The 11,769-nt window shown below is 43.8% G+C and overlaps 1 long non-coding RNA gene across 2 annotated transcripts; it reads right to left on the bottom strand.

Annotated features, from left to right (window-relative positions):
- Positions 1–1,190: 1,190 nt before the first annotated feature.
- On the bottom strand, positions 1,191–10,322 carry LOC121134158. Of its 2 annotated transcripts, XR_005871194.1 has the most exons (3): positions 7,543–10,322; positions 7,381–7,431; positions 1,191–2,235 (listed from the first exon to the last, which is right to left on the bottom strand). It is a non-coding gene; the product is annotated as an uncharacterized LOC121134158 (long non-coding RNA). The 2 variants fall into 2 exon arrangements; XR_005871193.1 differs by having other exon boundaries at positions 7,381–10,322.
- Between the last annotated feature and the right edge of the window lie 1,447 nt (positions 10,323–11,769).

Raw genomic sequence — 11,769 nt, 5'->3', positions numbered from 1 at the left:
AGTGCTCTTAATCTCTCCAGTTGTGTAACAAACTATTTTAAATTACACCATTATACCTAGGTTCAGAAAAGATGCACATGACATTCTGATATTGGGGGAAGCAAATTTTTAATTTTTTACTTTATTATTAGTATTATCGCTGTTATCATCATCATTATGGAGTCAATTCTTTCCTTTCACCATGTAAGTCCCAAGGATGAAACTCAGGTCGCCAGGCTTAGCAGCAAGCACCTTTACCCACTGAACCATCTCACTGGCCCATGATGCCCAAACTTTCTTGAATCAGAAGCCATTACGTAGTGGCTCAGCCAGTTGCTTCTGTCAGCTCTTCTGGTTCACCCTTTAGTCTCTGCGGTGGAGTCTGTGAGACCCTTCGCTTCCTTTTATTTTAGATTCTAACCCCCCCCCCAAAAAAGTGCTTACAATGCAAAATCTGAAATCTGTGTCTTTACAGTACTGAGGACTAATGAAATGGTAGCCTGTATCTCCCCAAAATAATCTCACTGACGTCTGCCTGCTGGTGCCATCCTCACAGCATTCCTAATAACTCAAGCTCAGTGTGAAGGCTGAATCAATTCATCGCAAGTGTTAGCAAATTAGAAAAAACACTGGGTATAAATCCTCTGTGAGCCCCATGGCCTTTGCCAAGATAGCAAATACTTAAACCACTAAGTAAAACTTGACAGTGATGAAGGTTCTGTAAGGATGGACCAAACGCCGCAATCAATTGCTCTTATCTGTCGTTTCTTAAAATGGATAAAGTACTGCCTTCATGAGTTGTTGGTTTTGGTGTGTGTGTAAAACGAGGTACATACTGGGGTTCCAGCCCAGGGTCCACACATGGCAGCTAAGTGCTCTATGGCTAAGTTACATCTCCAGCCTGATATCGCTTCTGCATTCTCATGGGTAAAGTTGAGTCTAATTTTAAGTCTAGATCTGTTCAGAAACATTAATTAGGGACCACTGCATAGGGAGTAGCCCCTGAGGTCTTAGAGAGAAGTTGGTCCTTCCACACCAAAGACATGTTAACATGGATGGCGAGGAGGGGCTCACCAGGCTTCAGTCCTACACAGAGAACTACAGAGAACTAAGGGATGTTGAGAGAAGGAGAAGTCCTCTTGTCCTCAGGGAAGAACACACCAGCTGGCTATCCAGTACCAAACGGTCAACACTGAAAACAGTATGCAGACTGAGCAGGTGACATACGTATATTTTATGTATATTAACTATGTGTACACAGATTTAATATGAGAGCAAGAAGGGCTATATGGGAGGGATTGGGGGGAAAGAAAGGGAGAAACTATGTAATTATAATCTAAAACAAGTAATTAAAAAAAGAACAATTAAAAAACTGAAAAAGAAAGAAAGCAAGCAAGAAAAACAGAAATCTTTCTTGACCCTGCCTCACACCACCCACCTCAGGAAATCTCAAGAACCTTACAGGAGCCCTGGGCTCCCTCACTCACCACCTCTAGCCCTGAGGGCTCTGGGTATTTACAGCTCTACCCTGCCTGCCCTGCCCTTGACCCTACTGGAGTCTCTTTAGGTTGCCAGGAGACTCTTTGAAAACACGTGACAGGACTCACCACAAGAAGGCTACCTCCGACTCACTTTCAGGAAGTCCCAAATTCTTCCTGTGCCATCGTTGGTGACCCTACATAGTCACCGCCTGGCCTCTCTGAGCTCTTCTTCCTACATCTGTGAGTCAGCCTGTATCTGCCACCCTGGTCTCTTTGTCCCCCTACCCATGGCAGAAACCTTGTCCTGGCCAGTACCTCTGCTGGAAGCATCCATCCAGGCCTTACTGGGCACAGTGTCACTCACATCTTTCATGTCTCTGATCAAATGTCCCCTTCTCACTAAGGGGCTATCTGACCTCCCATTAAATCCTCAGCCTCTTTACTCCCTGGGGCCATCTGGCCTCCTTACTCAGCTCTCCTCTTTTCCTGGGATCTCCATCTTTTGATTTACTAGACAGCAGGCATATGGCATTCACTTTGTTCCTCTCTTCACTGGATGGGAGGCTTCACAAAGGGAACACGTTTTCTGTGTTGTTTGTAGCCCCCTGTCCACACAGGACCCGTAGAAAATGAGTGCTGCTGAGTGGATAAGTGTAGACAGATCCCAGAAAGCAGGTGACAGGACAGATCTTTAAGTCTTGATGCTGTTAGTGTATGACCAACCTTTGTTCTTTCAAATCTCTTCCTCCTTTGCTCTTACACTGACAATAAGGATCTGGAGAGAGTCGAAAGCATAAAGAAATAAGCATTAAAAAGGGCTTCACTTGGAGAGTGAATCTGTGAAATGGGTGTCAAGGTGGCAAGGTGACCTTCAACCTTGAAGTTAGCCAAGGTTTCACGAAATTATAACAGTGTTGACAAAAGAACAGAGAAAAACACCATCAGCAAATGCAATCCTTAGGGAAAATAATCAGTGGGTCAAAAGCAGTAAAACATTTAAGAATTGATTTGTGGGAATGTACCTTACAAGTGGATGGGAGAGGAGAAAAAGCTAAATGGACAAAGATTTTCTTCCGTTTGTGCTTCTTAGAGCAAAATTTGGAGTCAGGAATGGTGGCACATGCCTGTAAGCCCAGCACTTCAGAGGCAGAGTTCAAGGCCACGCTTGAGGCCAGCCTGGGCTACTTATTTGTTTGTTTATTTTGTGGAGAAAAAGATTCAAGAAAATCAAAGACAGTGCAAGACTTGAAAACAACTTGGGTAATTGACAATAAGAACATAATCAAACTGAGTTTCATCACCTTGATCTATTTTAATGACTCACTAATAGATTAACCACATGGACAATTTTAATGTGATGCTATAATAATTCCATGCTTTTTACTTTAGGGGAAAGGATGGGAAGGAAGTAGATCATACATAAACAGATGCAAAGAACTCATAACCTTGGCTTTCTGACTAAAAGGAACTCATCCTTCTGGAAGCCCCAGGAATTCTAAGTATACAGGCACCCAGTGGCCTCCCCTGAGACCCCAGAGTTTGGAGAACACTTATAAACTTGGCCCCTGAAGGACCCTCACACCAATCACATAGAACATGAATAGAAACAAATGTTTAAAGTAGAGCTGGGAGAAGAGGCCTGCTTTGAAAAAGTGGTAGAGCCCTAAGAAGATACTGTGAGAATCACACCATGCAACACACACAGCTCCCAGGTTCTTCCAGGAGCCTTGACCCTAAGCTGGGAGTCTGGCAGACTCCACAGGTGAGCTTCAGTGTGAGCTATCAAGGTCCAGATCCAGAACGACAACCAAAAGAGCCAAGGGAGAAAAGGAAGGCCAGGGGACCCGAGGAAATTCTCCAAAGGATGAGTCCAGCTGGCACACAAGGGTGGAGCCACCATGATGTTCTGTGGAGGCCACAGCACAGATACAACAGAGAGTCGGTGAGATGGCGAAATGGTTAAAGACACTTACCTTGCAAACCTGGAAACCTAAGTTCAAAAACCACATAAAGGAGGAAGGAGAGAACCAACTCCACAAGAAGTTGTCCTCCGTACTAGGCTTTTCTTTTGGGCCACCAACCAGCTCCCAAATCATGACACAAAGACTTCTTATTAGTTACAAATGCTCGGCTTTGTGTTATGCTCGTTTCTGGCTAGCTCTTTTAACTTAAATTAACCTGTTTCAGTGCTTTTTACCTTTTCTTTCTGTATGTCCTACTCTGCGTCTGCTGTCTGTGGCTGCCTGGCTGGCCCCTGGGCGTCTCTCTCTCTCTTCCTCCGTCGTTCTCTCTTCTTTCTTCTCTCTCTTTCTTTCTCTGTTTATCAACTCTGCCTATGAACCCTGCCTATCCTTTTCCTGCTTGGCTGTTGACCATTCCGTTTTTTTATTAAGCCAGTCAAGTACCTTAGACAGGCAAGGTGAAACAGCAGCACATCTTTAAATAACTGAACAATTGCAACACATCTTCATCATTAACAACAGCAGCAGAAACAAATGCGACACACCTTTACACAGGTAAGGTAGCATTCTGCAGCATAAACAAATGTAACACATCTTTGCCCAGCTAAAATAATATTCCACAACACCTTTGATTTCTACACTCTCTCACATGCGTGTATCATGAGCTTATACACACATGTATGGCTATGTGCTTCTCTCTCTCTCTCTCTCTCTCTCTCTCTCTCTCACACACACACACACATACACAATTTTTGGTTTTGAGTGTTTTTTTTTTTTTTTTTTTTTTTTGGTTTTTGAGACAGGGTTTCTCTGTGGCTTTGGAAGCTGTCCTGGAACTAGCTCTTGTAGATCAGGTTGGTCTTGAACTCACAGAGATCCACCTGCCTCTGCCTCCTGAGATTAAAGGCGTGTGCCACCACCGCCTGGCCAATTTTTGGTTTTAAAAGAAAGAAACAGCAGTGATTCTTCTACAGTACCAGTGGTCTTTGACCAAGAAAAACAAAGGATTTTGTCAATGTGAATTACCTAACAAATGCCTTCTCCAAGTTTTGATTTAGCATTTGCTCCATCAAATTCAGCTTACAGTACTGACCGCAGGGCATTCTGTGGGTCTTCAGAGATCTTACATGCTTAAATCTGTTTAAGCACAAAATCAGGAAACCATCTCTCTCCTGACAAACATGCAGTCCCCTGCCCCAGATCTTTCTGTGTAAGGGCTCCCACATGACAGGCAAGTCGACGACTACTGAGTCACATGTCACATGTCCAACCCAAAGCATGCTGAGCTATATGGTAGAAGTGTCTCCTGGCTCCTGTGACTTGTCAAAATAAAACTTTCCTATAAATAACATGTGTCTTCTAAGGACACAAAAGTGTAGTTGCAAACATGGATTTTTAAAACCAAAAATGGCTGAAAGGCTCAATTTTACAGCTAAGTATTTGCAGGAGAACACATTTTGAACCTTTCCATGACTAGCTATTATGTAGTTTACTTACTCATTTGTGCATGTTTGTTTGTGACAGATGGCCCTAGATAGCCCAGGCTAATCCCAAACACAGGATTCCTTTGCCTCTGACTTCCAAGTACTCAGATTAGAGCTATAAACCACTATGCCCAACCTTGTCATATGTTCTTTTTTAAATCAAATAGAATTCTACAGTGTGATTTGTATACAGCTGTAGGTTTGATCTTCATTGAGCCTAAGAAGATAAAAGGCTTATTTTGGTGTTTTGCTTCAGTAACATTTCAGGGAAATAGGATGACCTGGGTTTTGGCTATAAAATTGTGGGAAATTAGTGTTGGGGCATCTAACAGGCCCTCTGTCTTGTTTACTTAGTAGTTTAAAAATAGAACCATGTAGGCTTCTGCCCTTGGGTCTCTCTAATGAGCTCTGATTTCATTTTTTGTCTTGAACCACCAAGGGGAATTTTATGGTTTTTGTTTTAACCTTTCAGTGTTGAAATCGAGCACACACAAAAGGGAATATACAAAACAAAAATGCACAGCACAGTAATAAGAAATATATAGCCACCACAAAGGTCAATAAATAGAAGTTGCCAGCACCCCAAAAAGCCTTGTCACCACCCCCACCAATACCACACAGCCTCTCTTGTCACCACCCCCACCAATACCACACAGCCTCTCTTGTCACCCCATCCCAGCAGTGTGACTTCCAGGCCAGTCACTGCTTTACCCCAATTATCGCTTCTCAGAGGAGACTTCCAATATCACGGCTCAGTGTTGATGTCCTTATTGACATAACTGGAAACGTAATATGAAGTCTTTGGTAATTGGATAATTCCTAATAGCAAATCTAGATGTGTTCAATCCAGTGATTTCACTCTCAGTTTATGAACTTTTCACATGTCTATAGTTGGTCTGTGACCACATCACACTTTGGCAATTCTTCTCTCCAAGGGCATTTAGGTTTTCTATTTTATCTTATTTTCCTTGATTAAAATTGTGGTCGTGTGTCTTTTCACATACTGTGGGTCATCTGAAAATTTTTTGGAACCATGGTTTTTTTTTTTTGTTGGTGTTTTTGTTGTTGTTGTTGTTGGTGGTGGTGTTCTTTGACTCAAAGTCTTACTATGTAGCCCAGGTTATCCTCATATCCATTCTCCTCCCATTTCTACCTCCCAAGTGCTGGGTATTCATGCTTGTACCAACCAGAAATATTTTAAGCCATCATTTTTTTTTACTTTTTTAAAAACATGAAGTCTTATTATTTAGCCCAGGCTGGCCTCAAACTCATTATCTTCCCGCTTAGCTTGAGCTGTCCTCAAACCAATGCTCCTCCTGCTCCTACCCACTGGAACTGTGAGCTTGGGCCACCGTACCCAACCAAAAATATTTTGAACCACCTTTAAATATCCTTTTGAGATTTTATTGATTTTTGCTTTGTGTGCATCAGTGTTTTGTCTACATGTATGTCTGTGCACCACACACATGCAGTGACCATGGAGGCCAGAACAGAACAGCAGGTCCTCTGGAACTGGAGTTACAGACAGTTGTAACCCACACCATGTGGGTGCTGGGAACTGAACCTGGGTCCTCTAGAAAAGCATCCAGTCCACCTAACTGCTGAGCCACCTCTCCAGCTCCTTCAGCCACCACTGGCTGTCCTGGAACTCACTCTGTAGACCAGGGTGGCCTTGAACTCACAGAGATCCACCTGCCTCTCTGCTGCTGCCTTCTGTGCTAGGATTAAAGGTGTGGGCCACCACAGCTAGGCTTCTTGGGCCATTTTTTAAAACTCATCTTTTGGAACAAAGAAAAGGCCTTAGATTCTCCAGGAGTCCACACTGCCCACACCTTGATCTTAGTTCAGTGAAGCCATATTGGACTTGTGAGTCCAGTGTGAGATGAGTGGCCCTCACTGTCTTCCAGCACCAAATGTGAGAAAATTTGTTACATTAACAAGAAGAAATCATTTTGATTATAAAAGTTATTTTTTTTCAGCCGGGTGTTGGTGGCGCACGTCTTTAATCCCAGCACCCGGGAGGCAGAGGCAGGTGTATCTCTGTGAGTTCAAGATCAGCCTGGTCTACAGAGGGAGTTCCAGGACAGCCTCCAAAACTATATATGTATATATATATGTATATATATACACATATATATATGTATGTATATATAGTTTTCAAACTGAAGTCTATTTTCCCGTGATAGCACATCCAGCTCCTAAGAATATAATTTGATGAGTTTTGAAAAATGCCTACAGTTATAAAACCAACCCCTCGACTCAAGATAGAGAACATTTTTACTACTCCCTAAACTCTCCTCCTACTCCTCCCAACACCAATCCAGGGAAGTATTTGTTTTGTTTCTAGTGTCCACATTTGTATTGCCTCTTGGGAAACTTCAAATAAATGAATCACACAGTATCTACTCTGTGCTTGACAAGAATGTCAAATTCGAATTGAAAGATTCCAGGACAAATCCTGGTTCTTCCACTCACCAGCATCACGAAGGTCATCCTTTCAGAGATAGTAAACTGCTCCCTCACACCCTGTCACAAAGAGCACAGATGAAAAAAAAAGCATACTTGTTTTGTTATTTTTGAAATGGTACACTCTTACAAACACTCATTTCCAACTCAAAACACAAATCAGATGCTCACACTTTGGGCAATGAGATAATGAGTGATTCTTCATTTCAAAACATTTTTCTATGTTTCCCAAATTCACACATTAACATCGGAGCTTCTGAAATAGAGAGATTTTCATAGCAAATCAGCACAGGAGTATTTATTCTATTTTATATCACGTTTTCCAGCTTTACTGAGGTATAATGAAAAGAAAACCCCACATATTTAGAGTGTACAGCATGATGTTTTCATTTACAACACAAGCTGCCATGAATAAGCTACTTAGCATATGTCATCCCGCATAGCTGCTACTCTCTCTGTATGTGAACATTCACAATCTATCCGCACCGAATTTGAAGTACACCACCACACATTTACTAAGGACTGTCAGCACGTGAGGAGCTAGCTCTGCAAAACCCAACCTGTGATGGACCCTGCACACTCCAACACTTCTGGTTTCCCCATTCTCCTGTTCCTCCTCCTCCCCATCATCCTCTGTTTTCACGACTGTGGCTGCTCTACATCCCTTATGGATGTGAGCTTGTGTCCTATTCCACTCAGCACAATAGCTTCCACATTCATCCATCTTCTTGAAACTTAGGAATTTGTTTCATTGTTTTGTTTTCACCTTGGGAAGGGTCTTGTTATTGTACACAGCCAAGATTGGCCTAAAACTCAAGACCTTCAAATCCACTCTTCCAGGCTTTGGGACATCGTGTTTTTTTTTTTCCCTCTTTTTAAAAAAGGCTGAACAAGTTGTTTTCTTCTATTAGACATTTAGATGAGAGAATTCATGTTTTAGCTTTTTTCAGATAACAATTTCAAATATGTTTCTGTGCAAACCATGGATAGAATGATGTCCACTTCTAAGAGATACCATCAAATATTGACTAAATGAAAACTTCCCTCTGTAATTTATCAAGTGTGATTGCTGGCCATCCATCATAGACTTAGTACTGCAAAGTGGCAGAGATGTCCGTGGCTGCCACAAATGGAGGGCAGCATGGGTAGAGGAGAAAGACAGACGCTAGGTGCAAGGAAGCAAGAGGACGCCTCTTCCTGGAAGGGGCTGTCTGTAGTCTTCCTCTCGCCATCTAAAAAGAGGAAGAAAGCATAACAGCAGAAGTTAGACAGAGGCAAATCGTCGCCAAGAAGGGTAGCAGGCAGTAGCTCAAAGCCTTAAGAGAATGTCCCCCAGACAAGCTCCAACTCTGCTCCCAGGCGGAGGTCAGTGCAATGAAAGCCAGCACAAATGGGGGTTGAGGCAGTAGTAGTGCACTTACTGGGTGGTTACTACTCATTAGGCACTGCGTGAGTCCGTTATAAACATCCAGGAACACAAACGGAAGGGCAGGGTTCCAGGCAGAACCAAGAGGGAGATTTGCATGGTCACAGCATTCTGCATTCCCTCACGGAAGGGAATGGTGTTGCACCAGACATGCCATCTAGCTAGCCCATGCACTTAAAGTGACAGTCTAGCTAGAAACATATTGTTCCTTCCATAGCCCTACTAGGTTAAGTTACCATCAGCAGAAAGGTCTGCCATTCTAAAGCCCCTAAAAAGAAGCCACATCTAAAGATCATTAAAGTGCAGCATCGGAACCTAGTGAGCCAGCCCAGACGTGGAAATGAGGCCACCGAAGGACTGATACCTTCACCCAGCCACCCTCCAGTGTGCTGCAGCCCACTACAGTATTGTACCGCTGCTCTGTAGATTCCCGCAGGGAAGCCATGACTCTCACTTGGGGAGGGAGACAGAAGCTCAGACGTGTGCGGGACAACCCTTGAGTGCACACAGCAGCAAGTCCTACAGCCGATTATCCAGACTTTTCCTGCTGAATAACAATTTCTCACATGTATTCTAAGCCACATTATTAACTGGTTTGCTCTACCCTCTGGACGTTGTAAAGTTAGCTGGGTCAGGTTCCAAGCATGAAGAGATACGGAGATACGGCTCTTAGAAGGTAGAGAATGTTACACTGAAGTGAGAATAGCTGTGCTTTTTTTGAGTACTCAGGGTATACCAGGCATACACAAATCTGTCCACTTATCTATCATCTCTCTCTATTCATCATCTATTACCTATCAACACACTATCTGTCTTCTACCTATTTAATTGTCTCTCTTTACTTCCTGACCCACTTATCTTTAGAACATCCCTGTGAGGGACACATTGTGAGCTCTCGTTTACTAATGAGAACCATGGGAGGTTAAGCAGGTTACCAAGGCAACCGTGAGTGATCCTGCATGAAAGCAGGTCCAGAACTCACCGCAGCCACATGAGTCAGCCAACACGGGCATTTCACAGGCTGTGTTTGGTGACACATGCTGAAGATGGCTACCTCTCCTCCTCTCTTCCGCTGCCAGCACTCAACACCTAGGTTATCTCTCTGGTGAAATCTCCCCTTTGATGCAGGAAATCCAATCAGCTCTTGGGAGGTTCAGTGTTCTGCTGCTATATAAAAGGCTTTCAGTGTACTTCCCTCCTTCAGCTCAGAAGGATCAACAAGCCAAAAGAGTGTCTCCTGGGGCTCACGTGGGACACAGAATTTAAGAAAATCAAACACCTCACTGGCTGGGGAGGTGGCTCAACCGGTCACGACACTAGTCACACAAGCCTAACAACCTGAGTTCATTCCCAGAAGCCATGGAAAAAGCCGGATGTAGTGGTGCACATCTGTAACACTGGCAGTATTCCTGTTAGAATGGGAGGTAGAATCATCTGAAGCCTGGGAGCCAGCAAACTTGGAATATGCAGCCCAGCAGCAGACACAAGATCCTGCCTCAGGGTTTAACCTCTGACCTCCACTCAGGTCATGACATATGAATTCTCTCCCTCTCTCTCTCTCTCCCTCTCCCTCTCTCCCCCCCCCCCTCTCTTCCTCTCTCTCTCTCTCTCTCTCTCTCACACACACACACACACACACACACATACACACACACACACACACACACACACGAAAATGTATTTCAGTATAATATTTTTGGGAATCAAAATTAGGGCCTGAGTCCCATTCACAGTATTGCATACAAACAAAACCAAAATCCATCTTTGAAAAAAAAAATCTTAAATAAAGATGGTTCCCAACCCTACATTTGCACAACACTCCTCCTCCCTCACTGTGATACCTATTTTATTGATGCTGTCCATAATTATTTACATATTATTTAGCATGTAACTTATACATTAATTTTGCATTTCTTTTTCAAAATTTTATTTGTACAGCATTGCATTTATTTCTTGTAGTGCATGTGAACATACTTGTGTGCACGTACAAGTGTCACAGCATACATGTGGAGGTCAGGACAGCTTGCAGGATCAGTGGGGGCTGGGTCTTGAACTCAGGTTTTCAGGCTTGGCTGCAGAAGCTTTTATTCTCTCAGTCACCTTGCTGGCCCGTTTCTTAAAAGAATAATCTAAAATATCACTTACCTTGCTGACTTATGCTGGTATCCTCGGATGTTACGATAGTTGGGCACTTGCTCCTAGGACTCACCTTACCTGGGAACACGAATGACAGAGTCGCACACACTAGACCTGGTTTTGTGTCCTTTCCCATGTCCTGTCCTCCTGCCTCCTCTTGCAGACGGTTTTGTGCTCTCCCACCAAACAGGTAGACCACGATGTGCACCAGCTACGACTGAGCAGACTGCACCCACACGAAGGTGGAAAACGGGAAGTGTTCTCTGCGTCCCACAGCCGTTAGGAGCACTCCTACTGGCATGCTTTCTCCTTCCCATAGGACACTGTCCATATGCACAGTTGAACACTTTGCCAAGAGGGAAATTCCCTATTGTGGAAACCAAGTCAGTGCTGACCTAGATCTGTCACTGAATCCTCCTGACTGCTCTTCCAATGTGGAACTTGCCAATATTTACAGAACAAACCCGCTCCTCCTGGGATCGACGATCATGTCCCTACAGAAGGGGCTGCCATCGGCCCTGGTCACAGCTTCCTGAGTGACTCCAGTGTGCAGGTGAGGCTGAGACAGTCACTTTTGAGAAAGGCTAACCTTTGTGTTTGCTTGTGGCTCTTCTTGGAGGACATTGCCACTTGGTGCTCCGGAGCCAGAGGGCCCGAGTTTAATCCCCAGCTGACCCACTTCCAGCTTTTAATTAATTAATTATTTTTTTGGTTTTTTGGAGACAGGGTTTCTCTGTATCATTCTGGAGGCTGTCCTGGAACTCCCTCGGTAGACCAGGCTGGCCTCGAACTCAGAGATCAGCCTGCCTCTGCCTCCTGGGTGCTTGGATTAGAGG

Source organism: Mesocricetus auratus, unplaced genomic scaffold (genome assembly GCF_017639785.1).
Source record: "Mesocricetus auratus isolate SY011 unplaced genomic scaffold, BCM_Maur_2.0 Super-Scaffold_100026, whole genome shotgun sequence".
In the NCBI taxonomy this organism is placed as follows: Eukaryota; Metazoa; Chordata; class Mammalia; order Rodentia; family Cricetidae; genus Mesocricetus; species Mesocricetus auratus.
This window is presented reverse-complemented; position numbering and strand designations above follow the sequence as displayed.